Source organism: Oncorhynchus kisutch, linkage group LG18 (assembly GCF_002021735.2).
Source record: "Oncorhynchus kisutch isolate 150728-3 linkage group LG18, Okis_V2, whole genome shotgun sequence".
Lineage (NCBI taxonomy): Eukaryota > Metazoa > Chordata > Actinopteri > Salmoniformes > Salmonidae > Oncorhynchus > Oncorhynchus kisutch.
In genome coordinates this window covers 56,715,724-56,739,049 of record NC_034191.2, presented here as the reverse complement: position 1 = coordinate 56,739,049, position 23,326 = coordinate 56,715,724, and the positions used below count along the sequence as shown (strand labels likewise).

General features: G+C 41.9%; 1 protein-coding gene across 7 annotated transcripts in view; it reads left to right on the top strand.

The window, feature by feature from the left end:
- LOC109908735 (zinc finger protein 438) overlaps window positions 1–23,326 on the top strand; it is a 94,628-nt gene that overhangs the window by 48,416 nt on the left and 22,886 nt on the right. For 6 of the 7 annotated variants that reach the window (XM_020507394.2, XM_020507396.2, XM_031796348.1 and 3 more), the window contains exon 2: window positions 14,183–14,301. The gene's annotated coding sequence lies outside the window, so the exon portion shown is untranslated. Of the gene's footprint in view, window positions 1–14,182; window positions 14,302–17,326; window positions 17,498–23,326 lie in introns of all 7 variants that reach the window. The other variant, XM_031796345.1, reaches the window with a different exon arrangement.

Genomic DNA, 23,326 nt, shown 5'->3' with positions numbered 1-23,326 from the left:
TGGACAGGAGCCAGCCAGGACCCTCCCACTCGTCTTCAGAGCTGGTCAAATGGTGTGTGTGTGTGTGTGTGTGTGTGTGTGTGTGTGTGTGCGTACGTGTGTGTACGGAAAGTATTAAGTATTAAATTATTAATTTCAGGCCCTTGAGTTTTTTTCTTTTCTTTTTGTTAGGTTACAGCCTTATTCTAAAATCGATGATATGTTGTTTTTTCCCTCATCAATTTATACACAATTCCCCATAATGAGAAGGCAAAAATAGTGTTGAGATTTTTGCTAATTTATTAAAAATTCAAATATGAAATATCACATTTACAGTTGAAGTTGGAAGTTTACATGCACTTAGGTTCGAGTCATTAGAACTCGTTTTTCAACCACTCCACAAATTTACTGTCAACAAACTAACTATAGTTTTGTCAAGTCGGTTAGGACATCTACTTTGTGCATGACACAAGTAATTTTACCAACCATTGTTTACAGACAGTTTATTTGACTTATAATTCACTGTATCACAATTCCAGTGGGTCAGAAGTTTACATTCACTAAGTTAACTGTGCCTTTAAACAGCTTGGAAAATTCCAGAAAATGATGTCATGGCTTTAGAAGCTTCTGATAGGCTAATTGACATAATTTGAGTAAATTGTAGGTGTACCTGTGGATGTATTTCAAGGCCTACCTTTAAACTCAGCGCCTACCTTTAAACTCAGTGCCTCTTTGCTTGACATAATGGGAAAATCAAAAGAAATCAGCCCAAAAAATGCAGACCTCTACAAGTCTGGTTCTTCCTTGGGAGCAATTTCCAAATGCCTGAAGGTACCACGTTCATCTGTACAAACAATAGTACACAAGTATTAACACCATGGGACCACGCAGCCATCGTACCGCTCAGGAAGGAGGCGAGTTCTGTCTCCTAGAGATGAATGTACTTTGGTGCGAAAAGTGCAAATCAATCCCAGAACAACAGCAAAGGACCTTGTGAACATGCTGGAGGAAACGGGTACAAAAGTATCTATATCCACAGTAAAACGAGTCCTATATCGGCATAACCTGAAAGGCCGCTCAGCAAGGAAGAAGCCACTGCTCCGAAACCGCCATAAACAAGCCAGACTACGGTTTGCAACTGCACATAGATCATACTTTTTGGAGAAATGGCCTCTGGCTTGATTAAAATTTTATAGAACTGTTTGGCCATAATGACCATCGTTATGTTTGGGGGGAAAAGGGGGAGGCTTGCAAGCTTGAAGAACACCATCCCAACGGTGAAGCACGGGGGTGGCAGCATCATGTTGTGGGGGTGCTTTGCAGCAGGAGGGACTGGTGCACTTCACGAAATAGATGGCATCATGAGGTAGAAAATTAGGTAGATATATTGAAGCAACATCTCAAGACATCAGTCAGTAAGTTGAAGCTTGGTCGCAAATGGATCTTCCAAATGGACAATTACCCCAAGCATACTTCCAAAGTTCTGGTAAAATGGCTCAAGGACAACAAAGTCAAGGTATTGGAGTGGCCATCACAAAGCCCTGACCTCAATCCTATAGAAAATTTGTGGCCAGAACTGAAAAAGCGTGTGCGAGCAAGGGGGCCTACAAACCTGACTCAGTTTCACCAGCACTGTCAGGAGGAATGGGCCAAAATTCACCCAACTTATTGTGGGAAGCTTGTGGAAGGCTACCCGAAACATTTGACCCATTTGAGTTCCTCCCCAAATACTCTGCAGATCTTCTCAAGCTCTGTCAGTTTGGATGGGGAGCGTCACTGCACAGCTATTTTCAGGTGTCCTCTAGAGATGTTCGATCAGGTTCAAGTCCGGGCTCTTGCTGCACCACTCTAGCACATTCAGAAACTTGTCCCGAAGCCACTCCTGCGTTGTCTTGTCTGTGTGCTTAGGGTCATTGTCCTGTTGGAAGGTGAATTTTTCACCCCAGTCTGAGGTCCAGAGAGCTCTGGAGTCGGGCTGGGCGATATGGCCAAAATATTATATCACGGTATTAAAAATAATAATTAAAAAGACTATTTTATGTTTTTTTTTTTTTTTTAATCTAAATTTGCTTTATAAGTAGTGCATGACCCTAGGGTGGCATTCTAAGTGATTTCAATGGGTCTTTCTCCATCTGATTGATTGTTTTATACTGTTCAATAAAACTTAAACCCCCAAAAATTCATAATTTTCATCCATTTCTGCATTTGAGATCATTTCCACACTGCCACGTAGGGCTGCACGATGTGGGCAAGCAATCTGGGCCATATTTTTAACCAAATGTTGCAATTTGACTTAACCCAAGTGTTTTGCTCTAAATCTTAACTGTTGGATCATGGAAATAGAATGGATATTGTAATTCTATAGTTAGAATATAATAGTGGGCACTTTTAATACAGTGTTGTTTGACATGAGAACGAATGAAAATGCCAGGGAGGAGTTATTGTGACAGGGTAGGAGCTAAAGTGTTGATAGGTGTTTCATAGGGGACCCTATAGTCTTTGGCTACATTGAATGTTTACTCTTAGCTACTTCATGTAGCTAATGTATTCTTGCTTTGCGTATTCCTCTTTGATTTAGAAGAGACTGTTGCACAAACAACATGCTGATTTAGGTCTATAATATCACTGGTATTATAAGGCTGTATAAGCTAATTACGCTTCCTCTTACTCAGTACATGTATTAGCTAGCTAGTGATTAGCATTAGCGGCTAACAAGATTTAGGAACAACTTGCTAAGAAAAGACAAACTATCTGTTTGCAGATGTAAGAAACACAAGCTAATAGTGTAATTATACAATGCTAGTAAATTTATATTAAGAAGCAAAGTGACAACTGCATTGTTGTCATTAACATTGTTGCATATACTGCATTGACCGTGCAGGCTGAACACAAGTGTCTCGTGGTCGAGGAACAACAAATGCGCTCCTTGAGTGACGGGAGCAGGGAATAGGTCTGTGTGGAAAGCGGTATGGCGAGAGAGAGCGGAGAGGGATGACTCAAGTAGCGAAGTAAACTGTAAAAATGGACGCTACACACTGCGTATCACATTTAACAAACCAAACATTAAAATACCGTTATAGAAGGTAAAGTAAAAACCCAAACCGGGTCCGTGCATCAATACCGGTATATCGCAAAAACAGTATACCGCCCAGCCTTACTCTGGATCAGGTTTTCATCAAGGATCTCTCTGTACTTTGCTCCGTTCATCTTTACCTCAATCCTGACTTGTCTCCCAGTCCCTACCGCTGAAAAGCATCCCCACAGCATGATTCTGCCACCACCATTCTTCACCATAGGGATGGTGCCAGGTTTCCTCCAGATGTGACGCTTGGCATTCAGTCCAGTCTTGGTTTCATCAGACCAGAGAATCTCATGGTCTGAGAGTCTTTAGGTGCCTTTTGGCAAACACCAAGCGGGATTTCATGTGCCTTTTACTGAGGAGTGGCTTCCATCTGGCCACTGCCATAAAGGCCAGATTGGTGCAGTTCTGCAGAGATGGTTGTCCTTCTGGATGGTTCTCCCATCTCCACAGAAGAACTCTAGATCTCTGTCAGAGTGAGCATCGGGTTCTTGGTCACCTCCCTGACCAAGGCCCTTCTCCCCCTGATTGCTCAGTTTGGCCGGGCGGCCAACTTCAAATCAAACTTTATTGGTCACATACACATGGTTAGCAGATGTTAATGTGAGTGTAGTCAAATGCTTGTGCTTTTAGTTCCGTAAGTAATCTAACAAATAAAAAAAACGAATTACTGCATAGTTTCCTAAGAACGTGAAGCGAGGTGACCATCTCTGTCGGCATCATCTTGCTATAACTTTAGGAAGAGTCTTGGTGGTTCCAAACTTCTTCCATTTAAGAACGATGCAGCCCACTGTGTTCTTGGGGACCTTCAATGCTGCAGACATTTTTTTGTACCCTTCTCCAGATCTGTGCCTTGACACAATCCTGTCTCGGCGCTCTACGGACAATTCCTTCAACCTCATGGCTTGGTTTTTTGCTTTGGCATGCACTGTCAACTGTGAGATCTTTATATAGACAGGTGTGTGCCTTTTCTAAATCATGTCCAATCAATTGAATTTACCACAAGTTGTCTCCAATCAAGTTCTAGAAACATCTCAAGGATGATCAATGGAAATAGGATGCATCAAAGCTCAATTTCGTGTCTCATAGCAAAGGGTCTGAATACTTATGTAAATAAGGTATTTCTATATTTTATAAATTAGCTAAACTTTCCAAAAACCTGTTTTTGCTTTGTCATTGTGGGGTATTGTGTGTAGATTGCTGAGGAATTTGTTTCATTTTTATCAATTGTAGAATAAGGTTGTAACGTAACAAAATGTGGAAAAAGTCCAGGGCTCTGAGTACATTCTGAAGGCACTGTATATCATACCAGGTTTTCTTTTCTTCTTTATTTTATATACACAGGGCTAAACATGTAGGCTATGTCCTGTAGTACGATTCCAAATGGTGATGATTGAATGATTGACTACATTTGAACTACATTGTGCCACCATGTGAGGCACCATGACTGCCCCGTACTTTCCAGTTGGATGGGATGAACAACTTTCTTTGTACGACCCATAAGCCAAGGCTTGGCCTACCCTAGCCCTCTCCACACAAAGTTAACAAACTGACTTTCGAGGTGTTTTTAGATGCGAGTCTATTTCATGAAGCACCCTGCCTTGGCAACCATGGGACCCCTTATTCTCTCACTGGTGACATCACTGCCGTCCTCTAATTAACCAATAAGCCCCGAGGGGGGTGTGGTATATGGCCAATATTATAAACTGGGTGGTGTACCCCCGCACATCGACTCTGTACCGGTACCCCCTGTATGCCAATTCAAATGTATTTAAATAGCCCTTCTTAAATCAGCTGTACAGAAACCCAGCCTAAAAACCCCAAACAGCAAGCAATGCAGGTGTAGAAGCACGGTGGCTAGGAAAAACAAACCTAGAAAGGCCAAAACCTAGGAAGAAACCTAGAGAGGAACCAGGCTATGAGGGGTGGCCAGTCCTCTTCTGGCTGTGCCGGGTGGAGATTATAACAGAACATGGCCAAGATGTTCAAATTTTCATAAATGACCAGCATGGTCAAATAATAGTAATCACAGTGGTTGTCGAGGATGCAACAGGTCAGCACGGCCAGGTGGACTGGAGACAGCAAAGAGTCATCATGCCAGGTAGACTCAACCCACTCAAGTGACGCACCCCTCCTAGGGACGGCATGGAAGAGCACAAGTAGGCCAGTGACTCAGCCCCTGTTATAGGGTTATAGGGTTATAGGCAGAGAATCCCAGTGGAGAGAGGGGAACCGGCCAGGCAGAGACAGCAAGGGCGGTTTGTTGCTCCAGTGCCTTTCCGTTCACCTTCACACTCCTGGGCCAGACTACACTCAATCATAGGACCGACTGAAGAGATGAGTCTTCAATCAAGACTTAAAGGTTGAGACTGAGTCTGCATCTCTCACATGGGTAGGCAGACCATTCCATAAAAATTGAGCTCTATAGGAGAAAGCCCTGCCTCCAGCTGTTTGCTTAGAAATTCTAGGGACAATTAGGAGACCTGCATCTTGTGACCGTAGCGTACGTGTAGGTATGTATGGCAGGACCAAATCGGAAAGATAGATAGGAGCAAGCCCATGTAATGCTTTGTAGGTTAGCAGTAAAACCTTGAAATCAGCCCTTGCCTTGACAGGAAGCCAGTGTAGGGAGGATAGCACTGGAGTAATATGATAAAAATAAATTGGTTCTAGTCAGGATTCTAGCAGCTGTATTTAGCACTAACTGAAGTTTATTTAGTGCTTTATCCGGGTAGCCGGAAAGTAGAGCATTGCAGTAGTCTAACCTAGAAGTGACAAAAGCATGGATACATTTTTCTGCGTCATTTTTGGACAGAAAGTTTCAGATTTCAGTTACGTAGATGGAAAAAAGCTGTCCCTGAAACAGTCTTGATATATTCGTCAAAAGAGAGATCAGGGTCCAGAGTAACGTCGAGGTCCTTCACAGTTTTATTTGAGACGACTGTACAACCATCAAGATTAATTGTCAGATTCAACAGAAGATCTCTTTGTTTCTTGGGACCTAGAACAAGCATCTCTGTTTTGTCCGAGTTTAAAAGTAGAACGTTTGCAGCCATCCACTTCCTTATGTCTGAAACACAGGCTTCCAGCGAGGGCAATTTTGGGGCTTCACCATGTTTCATCAAAAAGCTGTGTATATAGCCTCGTTTGTTATTTTTCTGCTGCTGTTTAATTATTTGTTAGAAAATAAAACAATGTTTTACTTATTGTTGATTATAGGCTTGTAAGTAAGCATTTCACTGTTGTATTCGGCGCATGTGACAAATAAACATTTGATTTGAATATACCATGGCTAATGGCTGTTCTTACACATGACACAACGCAGAGTGCCTGGATACAGACCTTAGCCATGGTATATTGGCCATATACCACAAACCCCAGAGATGCCTTATTGCTATTATAAACTGGTTACCAATGTAATTAGAGCAGTAAAAATTCATATTTTGTCATACCTGTGGTATACGGTCTGATATACCACGGCCGTCAGCCAATCAGCATTCAGGGCTCCAACCACCCAGTTTGTAATTGAGGTTTAATACCAAGGCATGGAGTGGAGGGGTGTAATTTTCCTGGCCTACCCGGAATGGAGACAGCAGGTTTTCATGTGGTCGAGGTTAATTTTGGGATTCAGTGGTACGGTGCAGCTGTATGTGATTTTACAAAAAATACACCTTGCTCTTTGTTTTTGTCTCCAAGTTTAAGACTTTAGCATGACAGGTGAGGGAAGGGAACTTGGACCACCTGCTGATCGACCATTTTGTTTTATAGTGAAAACAATGACAAGATGAAATGTTCTGTGCTATAGCATAAAACTAACATCAGGGGACTAAGGTCGGACCAAGTTATTTTTTAATAGCCGGAGATTGTGTGCCAAATGGCACCCCATTCCCTATATTGTACACTTATTTTGACCAGGGGCTAGGTATAGGGTTCCATTTGGGATGCAGTCAGAGATGGTGAACCAAACAGTTAACCAATATACATTTGTGAGTAAAATGGAACTGAAGTGAAAATGATTTCAGGAGCTTTTAGATTAATTTTATCTATAAAACAAAAGGCAACCTGTTTCCTCTGTCACCTCCATCTAAAGGAACATAATATTTTTTATCCATCGCCATTCCCCTGCCCTGCCCTGCAGCTGAGTTGATGTTGAGTTTATTAAGTAGCAGAACGAGAGGCATAGCCACGTAGTATGTAGATAGAATGCCATTATGAATAACATACACACACACACACACACACAAAGCCTCAGCGTAAGCTAATGACATTCAACACCCCCAGGAAAACACACTTACTCTTTATCTCCCTCTATATCAGGGCCTATATAAACAGCCTGTTTGAGGTGGAAAGCTTGATTCACAAATGTAATAATTTACATTGCAAGGTGGTTACTGGTTACAGCCCTGGCCTGGACGGTGATGGCGGAGGGAGGGAGAGGCTAATGTAAATGCCATCCCGGCCCCAGCCTTATGGAGGGAATATGAACCTGATAGCTGCATGGGAGGGTGGGAGGAAAAACAGAATGGAAGTTTGAACTGAAGGTTTATTTGAACATCTTGGTACATAAAATGTAATGTCATAGAATATATAAACCACCAGTAGCATAACCTTTTACCTCCTTTTGCACATACTGTAGCAACCTTATGTCACTAACCAATAGTAAAATACACACAGCAGTTGTTTAGTGTGTGAAAATAAATTAGATTAGCTACTTGGGTAGTAGCTATCAGAAGAATGCTCCGGTCATCCTACAAAGCCTATGGGGTTATTTGGAAAGGATTGTGGTTTAGGAACTGACCCCTTTCACTGCTCCTCAGCACAGTGTCTTACACACACACACACACACACACACACACACAGAGTCTCATGGGCCTGTCTGCCGGGGCCAAAGCCTGTTAGCTCCAATTCGTACTGTGTGAGTTGATAATGAGGAGTGTCGGTCAGTTGACTTAAAGCCTCACGGCCCTGGGACTGGCTCTCTCTCTCTCCTCCTTTCTTTCTCTCTTCCTTCCTCGCTCTTTTTTCGCTCTCTTTCTCTCTCTCTGTGGAAAGAACATGCATATTACTCTGCGTTTTTCAAGCACTTTCTGTTATTATTTATTAAAACTAGAGGTCGACCGATTATTGGAGGACCAAAAAAGCAGATTCCGATTAATCGGCCTATTTTATTTTATTTATTTTTTAAAAATTTGTAATAATGACAATTACATCAATACTGAATTGAACACTTATTTTAACTTAATAGAATACAACAATAAAATCAATTTAGCCTCAAGTAAATAATGAAACATGTTCAATTTGGTTTAAATAATGCAAAAACAAAGTGTTGGAGAAGAAAGTAAAAGTGCAATATGTGCTATGTAAGAAAGCTAACGTTTCAGTTCCTTGCTCAGAACATGAGAAAGCTGGTGGTTCCTTTAAACATGAGACTTGAATATTCCAAGGTAAGAGGTATTAGGTTGTAGTTAATATAGTATTTATAGGACTATTTCTCTCTATACCATTTGTATTTCATATACCTTTATCTATTGGATGTTCTTATAGACACTTTAGTATTGCCAGTGTAACAGTATAGCTTCCGTTCCTCTAGTTAGCCCGCGCTAACTAGCTAGCCATTTCACTTCGGTTACACCAGCCTCATCTCGGGAGTTGATAGGCTTGAAGTCATAAACAGCGCAATGCTTGACGCACAACGAAGAGCTGCTGGCAAAACGCACTAAAGTGCTGTTTGAATGAATGTTTACACGCCAGCTTCTGCCTACCACCACTCAGTCAGATACTTGTATGCTCAGTCAGATTATATGCAATGAAGGACACGCTAGATAAGATCTAGTAATATCATCAACCATGTGTAGTTAACTAGTGATTATGATCGTTTTTTATGAGAAGTTTAATGCTAGCTAGCAACTTAAATGGGTTACTGCATTTGTGTAACAGGCAGTCTCCTTGTGGAGTGCAATGAGAGAGAGGCAGTTAACCCACCGTTCCTAGGCCGTCATTGAAAATAAGAATGTGTTCTTAACTGACTTGCCTAGTTAAATAAAGGTATAAAAATTAAACAATTGAAAAAAATTATTTACATTTTTTTCAAATTGGCGCCCAAAAATACCGATTTCCGATTGTTATGAAAACTTGAAATCGGCCCTAATTAATTGGCCATTCCGATTAATCGGTCGACCTCTAATTAAAACACACTGTTTTGCAATGAAGGTGTACAGTAGCCTCAACAGCACTCTGTAGGGTAGCACTATGGTGTAGCCGGAGGACAGCTAGCTTCAGTCCAAATGCAGCTAGCTAGTTTAGCCCCTGCTCAAACAGAGGGATGCTATGTTAGCTATGACTATCCAACACAACACTAGAACTCTTCTAAGTCAATGTAAGCTTTTGGTTTTACAAATATATTGCCAGCAGGGCCCGCCGGTGTAAGTGCTAAACTGCTTACTGACTGTACACTGTAATGTTACTGAATGATTGTAGTGAGTTTACTAATGCTTTAGTTCTATTAGCTATGTTGACTGACGTTACTTTAGCTAATATGGGGACATAACCATGTAGTGGTTATGATATAGTTTGGCTTGGAATCTTTTTTTTGCCTGTTTACATACAGCTGATGTGTTGTGCATTGAAGTCCACAAGTGAAGGGGAAAGGTGAGAGAAGGAGAGTGCATAGATGCTAGAAGGAATACAATGTGGCTGCTCTGAAAGGGAACTGTGTTTACTCGTGATCGGGGGTGTATTCATTCCACCGATTCTGTTGAAAAACAGACGCAAACGAAATGGGAATAAACATACAATGGACAAACAGTTGTTTGCAACTGTTGGACTAATGATTACACCCCAGATCAGCAAGATGCAAGGTGGTATTGAATGTGTCAGTGTCTGTCACCTCAAATCTTTATCTCGACCTGTGTGCACCTACGTTGTTAACTTTCATTAATAGGCTAGGTTGTAGCAACCTCATTATGTGTTTAGGGGAAATTTGAGGAACATGTAGTAGCCTAAACCTATCGCGGTTACATTGAACTGGGTGAATGGAATATGAATGACAGTCATCCAATATGCGTGAATAGAAATAAGTTTGGGAGTCAACTTGTGCAATACTTCAGGAGATAAAGAACATTGTGTTCTTTATTTCTCCTGTCACATTATTATGTAGCTTACGGCAGTCCCCAGTCATGTGGTGTTTGTTTACAAGCACACAACGACTAGAGACCGAAGCCTTGTGAGTCACTCACTGTCATGCAGCATGCACCAGGTGATCTACAGTATGGATTTCGCAACTAAATGTTTGCCAGCTAGATATCTTACAACGATTAAGTTAACTGTCTTAAAAGGCGCTAAATTCTCTGCAGTTGTGCAATTGGTTTGCTAATTTAGTAGTTAAACTCAAAAAAAGAAACATCCTCTCACTGTCAACTGCGTTTATTTTCAGCAAACTTAACATGTGTAAATATTTGTATGAACAAGATTCAACAACTGAGACATAAACTGAACAAGTCCCACAGACATGTGACTAACATAAATGGAATAAGGTGTCCCTGAACTAAGGGGGGGTCAAATTCAAAAGTAACAGTCAGTATCTGGTGTGGCCACCAGCTGCATTAAGTACTGCAGTGCCTCTCCTCCTCATGGACTGCACCAGATTTGCCAGTTACTGCTGTGAGATGTTACCTCACTCTCCAATCAAGGCACCTGCTAGTACCTGGACATTTCTGGGGGGGAATGGCCATAGCCCTCACCCTCCGATCCAACAGGTCCCAAACATGCTCAATGGGATTGAGATCCGGGCTCTTCACTGGCCATGGCAGAACACTGACATTCCTGTCTTGCAGGATATCACGCACAGAACAAGCAGTATGGCTGGTGGCATTGTCATGCTGGAGGGTCATGTCAGGATGAGCCTGCAGGAAGGGTACCACATGAGGGAGGAGGATGTCTTCCCTGTAATGCACAGCGTTGAGATTGCCTGCATTGATAACAAGCTCAGTCCGATGATGCTGTGACACACCGCCCCAGACCATGACGGACCCTCCCCCTTCAAATCGATCCCGCCCCAGAGTACAGGCCTCGGTGTAACGCTAGTTTCTTCGACAACAAAGCGAATCCGACCATCAACCCTTGTGAGACAAAACCGCAACTCATCAGTGAAGAGCACTTTTTGTCAGTCCTGTCTGGTCAAGCGACGGTGGGTTTGTGCCCATAGGCGACGTTGTTGCCGGTGATGTCTGGTGAGGACCTGCCTTACAACAGGTCTACATGCCCTCAGTCCAGCCTCTCTCAGCCTATGGCGGACAGTCTGAGCACTGATGGAGAGATTGTGCGTTCCTGGTGTAACCCGGGCAGTTGTTGTTGACATCCTGTACCTGTCCCGCAGGTGTGATGTTCTGACGTACTGATCCTGTGCAGGTGATCAAGTGGTCTGCCACTGCGAGGACGATCAGCTGTCTGTCCTGTCTCCCTGTAGCTCTGTCTTAGTCATCTCACAGTATGGACATTGCAATTTATTTCCCTGGCCACATCTGCAGTCCTCATGCCTCCTTGCGACATGCCTAAGGTACGTTCACGCAGATGAACAGGGTCCTTTCTGTTGGTGTTTTTCAGAGTCGGTAGAAAGGCCTCTAGTGTCCTAAGTTTTCATAACTGTGACCTTAATTGCCTACTGTCTGTGAGCTGTTCGTGTCTTAACGACCGTTCCACAGGTGCTTGTTCATTAATTGTTTATGGTTCATTGAACAAGCATGGGGAAACAATGTTTAAACCCTTTATAATGATTATCTATGAAGTTATTTGGATTTTTATGAATTATCTTTGAAAGACAGGGTCCTGAAAAAGTGATTAAAAAAATATATATATTTAGTTTAGAGTTTAGTAAGCTAAGTGGTTAGCTAGCTTCTTCCAATATCAAGCATTTGCTTGGTAACAGCAGAGAATCCCCTGCTGGATCAAGGGCCTTGCTGGCTAATATTCGTTTTTTGTGTGTGCAGCAAACTGAGTAACATGTTTGAGTTACTTTTGTAGTTTAGGTCAGAAACTGTACAAAATGTTCTCAATGCGTCAGCATTCTCTATGAGGATTCTAGTTATTGGCTTGTTAGCGTTTTATTATCATTCTGATGTGATGTTTTTTGGCTTGAAATGCTATGCTTTTTTTAACCCCTTTTTCTACCCAATTTCATGGTATCCAAATAGTTAGTCTTGTCTCGTCGCTGCAACTCCCGTACGGACTTGAGAGGGGAATGTCGAGAGCCAAACCACAACCCAACCAAGCTGCACTGCTTCTTGACACAGTGCCCGCTTAACCTAGAAGCCAGCCACACCAATGTGTCGGAGGATACACCGTACACCTGGCGACTGTGTCAGCGTGCATGCGCCCGGCCTGCCAAAGGAGTCGCTAGAGCGCGATGGGACAAGGACATCCCTGCCGGCCAAACCCTCCCCTAACCCGGACGACGCTGGACCAATTGTGCATCCTCCCATGGGTCTCCCGGTCGCGGCCGGCTTCGACAGAGACTGGACTCGTACCAGAATCTCTCGTGTCACAGCTAGCACTATAATGTAGTGCCTTAGACCACTGCGCCACTCGGGAGGCCCTGAAAATGTGTTATTTTTTAAATAAATACCTGCAGTCAGCTTGTGCACTAGGTAATAGACACAGCAGATTGTGTTCATCATTTTACCCGTTAGATAATTGTTCATTATAAAGTTTACCAATACTATTTTCCCAAAACAGAGGTTTGAACCAGATACATGTGTTTGTTTACAAAGAAGCACAATAAGCAAAATGGGAGCTTCGTGAGGTGAGTCACTCCTGAACCGCAATTTAAGTGCGGTGAAATTATGACATTTACAACAGTTTGCCAGCTATATATCAACTATTAAGTTAACTATCTAAATAAGTTCTCTCCAGCTGGAGTTTTGCAAATGTTAACAAAGTGGCTGATGTTAGTTTGCAAGATCAATAATAGCAGCAGAGACAATCCCCTCATGAATTAAGATCACAGCTGCCTATTATTTGTTTTGTGCTGGGTTGTCTGACCTAGGAGTAAATGTTTGTATGCGCTCATTAGCATTTACGTAGCATCCACTTTGAGAATTCCTTAGTACTTGTTAGAATTTGGTTAGCATTCTTGTAAGTGATGTTTTTAGGGATTTTTTTCTGTTTCCCCGCAAAAGATGGCACCCTTGTGTGCACTACCGGTAATAGTATAACCCTGGATGGCAGAGGCACGGTATGGAAATAGGTATACTGCCCAATCCTAAACCGTAGTCTTGGACTAAGAAGCATTTTTAATTGATATTCTCCATAGATCTTCCTTTTGAATCCAGGACAAGGCTCAATCTGTATCTGGGAAACTGGCCCTGTATGTTTAGTGTTCCTTTCCTATATACTGTGCGTATGTTGCATATGGATTGACTTAAGCATTTCTATATGTGTTTGAAACCGAGGCATCATTCCCTTTTGTAGGCCCGCGGACCAATAAAAAGTATATGGATGTGGGTACACAGACCCACGAGCCACTGCGGCCCCTCATGAGTTCAATTGTTTTGTGGCCCACATCAAACTTGCCCATCCCTGATCTAGAGCCATATTTCTATAAATATGTACTGAAAACACGGTTCTGTGTGTGTGTGTGTGCGTGTTACCGTTACTCTGAAACAATGGAGGTGTCAGGGTGAATTATCTCTCTTCTCTGGCTGAGTGCTTAGAGATGTACCCAGAGTTTTGCTGAGTTGCCGGTGAATGAGTTGTTTTTCTTCTTTTCCTTCCCTTGTCTTTTTCCCCCTCCCTTTCTTTTGCTTTTCAATCTTGAGGTTCTTTAACAAGGTTGTTGGAAGAGGATAAGGTGTGTTAACTGAATAATTTACACAGTAGAATGCTCTTGATTTATTTAATATACAGCCTGACCGAGTGGCCAGGGGTCCCCAACCACCCACCTGGCTGGTAGCCTGGTGTGTTAAACGAAACGTTCCTTTGTCTAATGTTGGGGCAGAGCAGCAGGCGCTTGGCCGTGCGTCACCACAATCTGTGTGTCTAATGGATGCCTTAAAAATACTATCAGAAATAATGTGATTTTACAGTTGTATATTTAGTTCATTCAGCCTATATGTACTGTTTGTGTTCCAGGGGCCCGTGGAGAGGTTCAGGGAGAGGAGCAGACCTCTGGCACCGACCCTGGAAGAGAGGAGGGACCACCTCATAGAGAGAAGGGGCCACAACAGAAGGAAGACGGAACAATGCCATTGGTAATACATTTAAAAAAAACATTTTTCATTTATGCTGTGTGTTTGAGATAGGGCTGGGCAATATAACACACAAATACAGTGGGGCAAAAAGGTATTTAGTCAGACACCAATTGTGCAAGTTCTCCCACTTAAAAAGATGAGAGGCCTGTAATTTTCATCATAAGTACACTTCAACTATGACAGACAAAAGGAGAAAAAAAATCCAGAAAATCACATTGTAGTATTTTTTATGAATTTATTTGCAAATTATGGTGGAAAATAAGTATTTGGTCAATAACAAAAGTTTATCTCAATACTTTGTTATATACCCTTTGTTGGCAATGACAGAGGTCAAATGTTTTCTGTAAGTCTTCACAAGGTTTTCACACACTGTTGCTGGTATTTTGGCCCATTCCTCCATGCAGATCTCCTCTAGAGCAGTGATGTTTTGGGGCTGTTGCTGGGCAACACAGACTTTCAACTCCCTCCAAAGATTGTCTATGGGGTTGAGATCTGGAGACTGGCTAGGCCACTCCTGGACCTTGAAATGTTTCTTACGAAGCCACTCCTTCGTTGCCCGGGCGGTGTGTTTGGGATCATTGTTATGCTGAAAGACCCAGCCACGTTTCATCTTCAATGCCCTTGCTGATGGAAGGAGGTTTTCACTCAAAATCTCACGATACATGGCCCCATTCATTCTTTCCTTGACACGGATCAGTCGTCCTGATCCCTTTGCAGAAAAACAGCCCCAAAGCATGATGTTTCCACCCCCATGCTTCACAGTAGGTATGGTGTTCTTTGGATGCAACTCAGCAATCTTTGTCCTCCAAACACGACGAGTTGAGTTTTTACCAAAAACTTCTATTTTGGTTTCATCTGACCATATGACATTCTCCCAATCTTCTTCTGGATCATCCAAATGCTCTCTAGCAAACTTCAGACGGGCCTGGACATGTACTGGCTTAAGCAGGGGGACACGTCTGGCACTGCAGGATTTGAGTCCAAGGCGGCGTAGTGTGTTAATAATGGTAGGCTTTATTACTTTGGTCCCAGCTCTCTGCAGGTCATTCACTAGGTCCCCCCCGTGTGGTTCTGGGATTTTTGATCACCGTTGATGTGATCATTTTGACCCCACGGGGTGAGATCTTGCTTGGAGCCCCAGATCAAGGGAGATTATCAGTGGTCTTGAAGGTCTTCCATTTCCTAATAATTGCTCCCACAGTTGATTTCTTCAAACCAAGCTGCTTACCTTTTGCAGATTCAGTCTTCCCAGCCTGGTGCAGGTCTACAATTTTGTTTCTGGTGTCCTTTGCAGCTCTTTGGTCTTGGCCATAGTGGAGTTTGGAGTGTGACTGTTTGAGGTTGTGGACAGGTGTCTTTTATACTGATAACAAGTTCAAACAGGTGGCAATAATACAGGTAATGAGTGGAGGACAGAGGAGCCTCTTAAAGAAGAAGTTACAGGTCTGTGAGAGCCAGAAATCTTGCTTGTTTGTAGGTGACCAAATACTTATTTTCCACCATAATTTGCAAATTCATAAAAAATACTACGATGTGATTTTCTGGGATTTTTTTTCTCATTTTGTCTGTCATAGTTGAAGTGTACCTATGATGAAAATTACAGGCCTCATCTTTTTAAGTGGGAGAACTTGCACAATTGGTAGCTGACTAAATACTTTTTTGCCCCACTCTATAATATGACAATATCTTTTTGTCTTTTATATATTTTATATTGTTGAATAATAAAAGTTCTAAATTTGCCTCATGAGTAGTGTGTTACCCCAGGGTGAAAACACATTCTAAGTGATTTCAATGGGTCTCTCTCCATTCTGATCTTTTTAACTGAACAGTATAAAACAAACTCCTAGGGGACCCTATAATCTTTGGCTACATTAAATGTTTTCTCTTCGCTACTTCGCCTATTCCTCTTTGATGTAAAAGATACTGTTGCACAAACAACTGATTTAGGGCTACACCATCACTGGTACCAGGCTGTATAACTAGCTACATTTAATGTGACTCAGTACATTTTATTAGCTAGCCAGCTAACTAGTGATTAGCATTTTTGACATTTATTTTACCTTTATTTAACTAGGCAAGTGAGTTAACAAATTCTTATTTACAATGATGGCCTAGGAACTGTGGGTTAACTGCCTTGTTCAGGGGTAGAACGACAGATTTTTACCTCCGGAATTCGATTTAGCAACTTTTCGGTTACTGGCCCAAAGCTCTAACCACTAGGCTACCTGCCTCCCCAGGTAGCGGCCCAACAGGACTAGCTGTTTGCAGATGTAAGAAACACAAACTAATAGTGTAATTGTAGAACGCTGGTGGATTTATATTTGGAAGCAAAGTTGAAACTGCATCGTAGTCATCAACATTGTTGCATGTGCTGCGTTGACCATGCAGAGACAACGCAAGTGTCTCATGATCGATCAACAATGAATGCGCTCCTTGAGTGACAGGGGCGGGGCTAGGTCTGTGTGGAAAGCAGCATGGGGCGAGAGAGCGGAGAGAGATGACTCAAGTGGCAGAGTAAACTATATTTAACAAACCAAACATTCAAATACCGTTATAGAAGGTAACGTAAAAACCCAAACCAGTCCGTGCATCAATACCGGTATATCGCAAAAAACAGTATACCACCCAGCCCTAGTTTGAGATAGACCTGCGCAGACTTGCACAGAATATTGTTATGTCATAGGAAATTGAAAGATTAAAAGCTTCTCCATAAAGGGGGAGAAACTCCCAAAAGCCTGCCATACCTCAAATATCCAGGAATCAGAGATGACCGTTTCCTCTCATCGCTTCTTATCGTGTCCTGTTTACACAGACCGCCAAAGCAAAAGAGCGCCAAGCGAAGGTATCCACATCTCATCTCCTGTGTGTGATCCTCCTCTCCTCCTCCCCGGAGAGTCAAATCCCTCAACTATCATTGACCTCGTTATAAAAATAGATAATCTAACTCTGCCATCACATCTTTTACCATCTCTCCCTTTTCCTCCATTTTCTCTTTTCATCAACTCTGTACTATAATGGCTGACAGGACTGAATGAGTTGATCCCGAATGGCCTCCTGTCCTGGCCATGACAGGTTGGGGGTCATGGAGGAAAGGACACAAGGAAAGGAAGCGATCTGCCTGGATTGAGACACTGCCACTGTGTTCCCTCTGCTTTGTGCCTCCTCTTTCGATGCCCATTAAAACTAGCTAGTGAGGGTAAGGTCTTTGTGTGTCTGTCTGTGTGTGTGTGGTTAATTTAACAGCATCACTGAAGGTAACTACAGTAATTACCCATGGTTCCCTTTGATCCTGCCAGACAATGTTTCCCAGGTTCTAATGCCCGTCAAAGACTCTGGAGCAGCTGCTCAATTTGTGCAGTAACCTTTTCTAACTCTGCTGAGACAAGAGAGAGACAGGCAGGCTTTCACCTTTCCCTCTCTATACCTCAGGAATGAGCACTGCATTTTTCAGTTCAGCGCTAACTAACCAGACCTGGGTTCAAGTGGTATTTGATTCATTTTCAAATACTTTTCTGCATTTGATTTGAGTGCCTAGATGTGTGGGTTTTGCAGTTTTTGGACTATTCCATGGGTTCCATTGTGCCAGGCTAGCTCAAACAAGCACAGTTAGTCATTGAAGGTGTGAAAATACATTTTGAACCCAGTGTGTGTGCTTAGTCCCCTCCTGTACTCCCTGTTCACCAATGACAGTGTGTCCATGCATGACTCCAACACCACCAGCTGATGACACGACGGTGGTAGGCCTGATCACCGACGAGACAGCCTACAGGGAGGAGGTCAGAGACCTGGCTGTGTGGTGCCGGCACAACAAGGCTCGGAAAATTGCCAAAGACCCCAGCCACCCAAGCCATAGACTGTTCACTCTTGATACCGCATGGCAAGAGGTACCAATGCACCAAGGCTGGGACCGAAAGGCACCAGAAACAGCTTCTGTCCCCAAGCCATAAGACTGCTAAACAGTTAATCAAATGGCCGCCCAGACTATTGCATTGACCTTTTTTTGCACAGACTCTACCCACACACTGACACGCCAACACACACATACACACACCCTACATTCGCTCACACACGCATGCATATTGATGCCACACACAAACACACACGTACTTTCACACCACTTACATTGCTGTTTATTATCATTGACTCAGTACTGGTACGCTTAATTTGTATTTTTTTTATGTCATTTGACAAACTTCACAAATTTTACAGTAATTTCCTTTTTGGAATAATGAACAAATTCTAGTAAAATTACAGTAATCATTTCTAATTCAAAAATCTTCCTGTAATTTTACAGGTAACCTTTTCATACGTGAGTTCAAAATATATCCAATGGTCACCCCAGTGTGAGTTGTTTTATGTATGCAATGTCAGAATGCACTGTTTGCGACAGGACAGTAAACGCAACAGGACAGTAAACACGCGCTGCCTGCTAATTATAGTTGAAGTCGGAAGTTTACATACACTTAGGTTGGAGTCATTAAAACTTGTTTTTCAACCACTCCACAAATTTCTTGTTAACAAAATCGTCCTATATAAAAAGCCGTTCAGCAAGGAAGAAGCCGTTGCTCCAAAACCTCCGTACAAATGCCAGACTACAGTTTGCAACTGCATATGGGGACAAATAACGTACTTTTTGGAGAAATGTCCTCTGGTCTGATGAAACAAAATAGAACTGTTTGGCCATAATGACGAATCATTATTTTTGGAGGAAAAGGGGACGGCTTGCAAGCCGATGAACACCATCCCAACCGTGAAGCACAAGGATGGCAGCATCATGTTGTGGGGGTGCTTTGCTGTAGGAGGGACTGGTGCACTTCACAAAATAGATGGCTTCATGAGGCAGGAAAAGTGTGTGGATATATTGAAGCAACATCTCAAGACATCAGTCAGGAAGTTAAAGCTTGGTTGCAAATGGATCTTCCAAATGGACAATGACCCCAAGCATGCTTCCAAAGTTGTGGCAAAATGGCTTAAGGACAACAAAGTCAAGGTATTGGAGTGGCCATCACAAAGCCCTGACTTCACCTCTGTTGGCAGAACTGAAAAAGCATGTGCGATCAAGGAGGCCTACAAACCTGACTCTGTTACACCAGCTCTGTCAGGAGGAACGGGCCAAAATTCACCCAGATTATTGTGGGAAGCTTGTGGAAGGTTACCCGAAACGTTTGACCCAAGTTCAACAATTTAAAGGCAATGCTACCAAATACTAATTGAGTGCATGTAAACTTCTGATCCACTGGGAATGTGATGAAAGTTTTTCTGCATTGACTCCATTTTGCATTAACTATTTTGAGTCATCACATATGTTTCTGTTACTGTTTATTATCTATCGTGTTGCCTAGTCACTTTATCCCTACTTAGATGTACATACAGTGCCTTTGGAAAGTACCCCTTGACTTTCTTTCACATTTTGTTACTTTGCAGCCTTATTGTAAAATGGATTGTTTTTAAATGTAAAACCTCATCAATCTACACACAATACTCCATAATGACAAAGTGAAAATAGGTTTTTAGAAATGTTTGATAAAAATAAATTATTTACATAAATATTCAGATCCTTTGCTATGCGACTTGAAATTGTGCTCAGGTGCATCCTGTTTCCATTGCTCATCCTTGATGTTTCTGCTGCTTTATTGGAGTCCATCTGTGGTAAATTCAATTGATTGGACATGATTTGGAAGGCACACACCTGTCTATATAAGGTCCCACAGTTGACAGTGCATGTCAGAGCAAAAACCAAACAGTGATGTCGAAGAAATTGTCCGTAGAGCTCCGAGACAGGATTGTGTTCGAGAGACAGGATTGTGTTCGAGGCAGAGATCTTGGGAAGGGTACCAAACAAATTCTTCAGCATTGAAGGTCCCCAAGAACAGTGTCCTCCATAATTCTTAAATGGAAGAAATTTGGAACCACCAAGACTCTTCCTAGACCTGGCCGCCCGGCAATCAGGGGAGAAGAGCCTTGATCAGGGAGGTGACCGATATCCTATTTTTATTCATTTGCAAATTTTTCTAAAATAACTTTTTGCTTTGTCATTATGGGGTATCAATTTAATCAATTTTAGATTTAGGCTGTAATGTAACAAATTGTGGAAAAAGTCAAGGGGTCTGAATACTTTACGAAAGCACTATATACCTCAATTACCTCGTACCCCAGCACATCGTCTAGGTACTGGTAATCCGTGTATATAGCCAAGTTATCGTTACTCATTGTGTATTTATTCCTTGTTTATTCTTTTTCTTTTTCTTTTCTGCATTATTTGGAAGGGCCCGTAAGTATGCATTTCACTCTTAATCCACACTTGTTGTTTACGAACCATGTGACAAATATAAACTTTTTTTTTTTGCCACAAGACCCATTTTTATACTAGCATCAGGCTCTAAGTACTAATACTCCAGGCTATAGTACTTTTATGTAAATTAAGAGCGTGTTGCCTTGACCTGCTTTTAGAAACTTCATATCACCTCTTAGAGGAGGAGAACCTGTGGGACGATCTGCATATTCCTTTGATCTCCATCAACCAGGTCTTAGGGAGCAGTCATCATTAAAGAAAAAGAGGATGGCGAGACAGACTGGGGGCCTCTTACGCTAGCCCTTCTGCTACCTATACCTGATGCTGCTAACACTACCACTCCCCCACCGTAAGATCGTCGTTCTCTGAAGCATGAAGCTGCCCTTCGTTTCAAACAGCTCCTTGAGGTGCGGTCAAAGCCACTCTGTCCTTCACCACCCAGTCCAGTGATCGAGGTGCACTGCCCTTGGATAGAGGGAGTGTTTTCCTCCTCTCTTTCCTTTCTCCTCTGTTTATCTGTCTCTCCGTTCGTCACGTCCCTGAACCGGCTCACACAGACAGAGCTGTGTGTTATATACACACACAGACAGAAAGAGAATTTCCCCACCATTCTTAGTCAGCAGCTCAAATTGACCGTAGCCAGGAACCACAAACTATTCAACAATGACAGAAACTTTTATTTTAAAATGTATTACACAATTGAATAATGCAACCAAACCATATTACACACTTGAATAATGCAACAATTCAACAAATATTTTAGCTTCAGTACAAATCACAGTTGATATATCAGCATGTCTTCTTCATTAGCCTATCAAAAATGAACAATTAACCCTCTCCTATGAATAGAAAAGTACAGTAGGCCTACCTTACAACATTACAACAAACCAGGCTTCATTTTTTATCAATATCATGCAAATCATGTGAGTTCACTGTGATTAACTGTTTTATATGGAAACCCACCCCCTCCAAACAAAAATGCCTCATGATTTGTCAAAGTGGACAATTAGTCTGTTCTCAGTCTGATTACCACAGCTGCCGGTAGCCTAGAGAAGCCTATGCGCTCTGATCCCATCTGGACTAGGGGAAACGTCATGTTTTTATAGCCTCAGCTATGTAGTTGTAGCCTAAAATAGGCCAATTTATTTGTGTTCTGAGAAAATGTGATTGTGATCAAATGTGGTTTATATTGACACTTCGGTTGCCTAGGCTACCTAGGCCTTTTTAATACAAAATTAGTGACTGGAATTAATCAATCAACACAATAGTGATGACATACTGTATGAGTATCTTTTTAATGACTTTTAATTACAGATTCGAAGAAGATTTGGAAAATGGGATTCACTAGAGACTTACTCATACCAAGTAGATTCAGATCAACTTTATTATCCCACCAGGGGGAAATTAATTTGGTCATGTGCTTACAAAGACAGTACATAAAACATGACACAGAAACTACACAAAATAATTCATTCCGAGCGCTATAGCTATACATTTTAAAGTGAAAGAGCAATATGCTGTGTATTCGAAGGACCAACAGACAATCTATTATACAGCCTAACAGCTGTTGGAATGAAAGAGTCCCCATATCTATCATAATCTACCCTTGTCCGGCTACTGCTGAAACTGAATTTTGAGTGAAGGGGGTGAGCACTGTCCTATAAAATGCTTTCAAGTTTTAGGAGGAGGAGTTTTGTGTACAGCTTGGTGGCTGATTCTTGATCTATACCAATTATTCTTCCCGCAGTCTTAATCAAGCGCTGAAGCTTGACTTCGTTTCGCACTTGCATGTTTTCCGAACATGCATATTAGACCAAAGGACGGCACACTCCGCAGGACAGATTTATAGAACATTTGTAAGATATGGCAGTCGTTAGAATGGTTCAGTTTACGTAGGATACTGTACTCAAAACAAGTTTGGAGCAAACCATGTCGAACTTAGTTTCCCATTTTTTTTGCAGCTTATAACTTCTGCCACGGACAGCTCCTCATTTAGGTACGGGTTACATATATTAAAGAGTTCTGACAATGTGTTTTCCAGTTAAGTTTTCAGGGAATATGCATCTTTATAAAATTCTTCCTCATAATATGCCACAGTATGCCCTTGCTCTTCCCCGATGTCGTTTTGGTCCTAACGTATTTATTTGGTTCCAGAACTGTTGAGGATTTCTTGTCTGTATTTCCTCAAAGGTGTAATACCTGCCCTCTTTGATATCTCAGTTTGAATAATCTTATTAAGCATACTGTTTTTTCTTCAGTTCCTTAATTAAATGTTTTCTTGTATTCCTATATTTACCCTTTAGAAAGAAGTGCTCAGCCTGGCTCATTACAGGCGATAAGTCCCTTAACTCATTCCAATAAGGCTGTTCAGTTTGTAAATGTTCCTGGACTTGGGGATGTAGTCTTTATTCACATGATTCCCCCCCCCATTTCAGCATATATGATATCACAAAACGTTTCATACCATTTCTCTAAATCAAATTTTGGCTCTTGAAATCCTTGTGGCGTTTCGATGAGTTCTAACCGAGCTCTGCATGCTATTTCAGAACATGGAAAGTAATTTGGCACATTATTGTTTTATTAATTTAGGAGTATGTATATTTTGCCCAGAATGATAGAAAGTCATACCTGGTTGAGAAAGTTCATGGCCAACAGAAAATGTCATAAATAAAAGAGACTGAACAGAAAGACGACTTTTTTTTCTCCTTCGATTAAGTCAAAACATCCTCATTC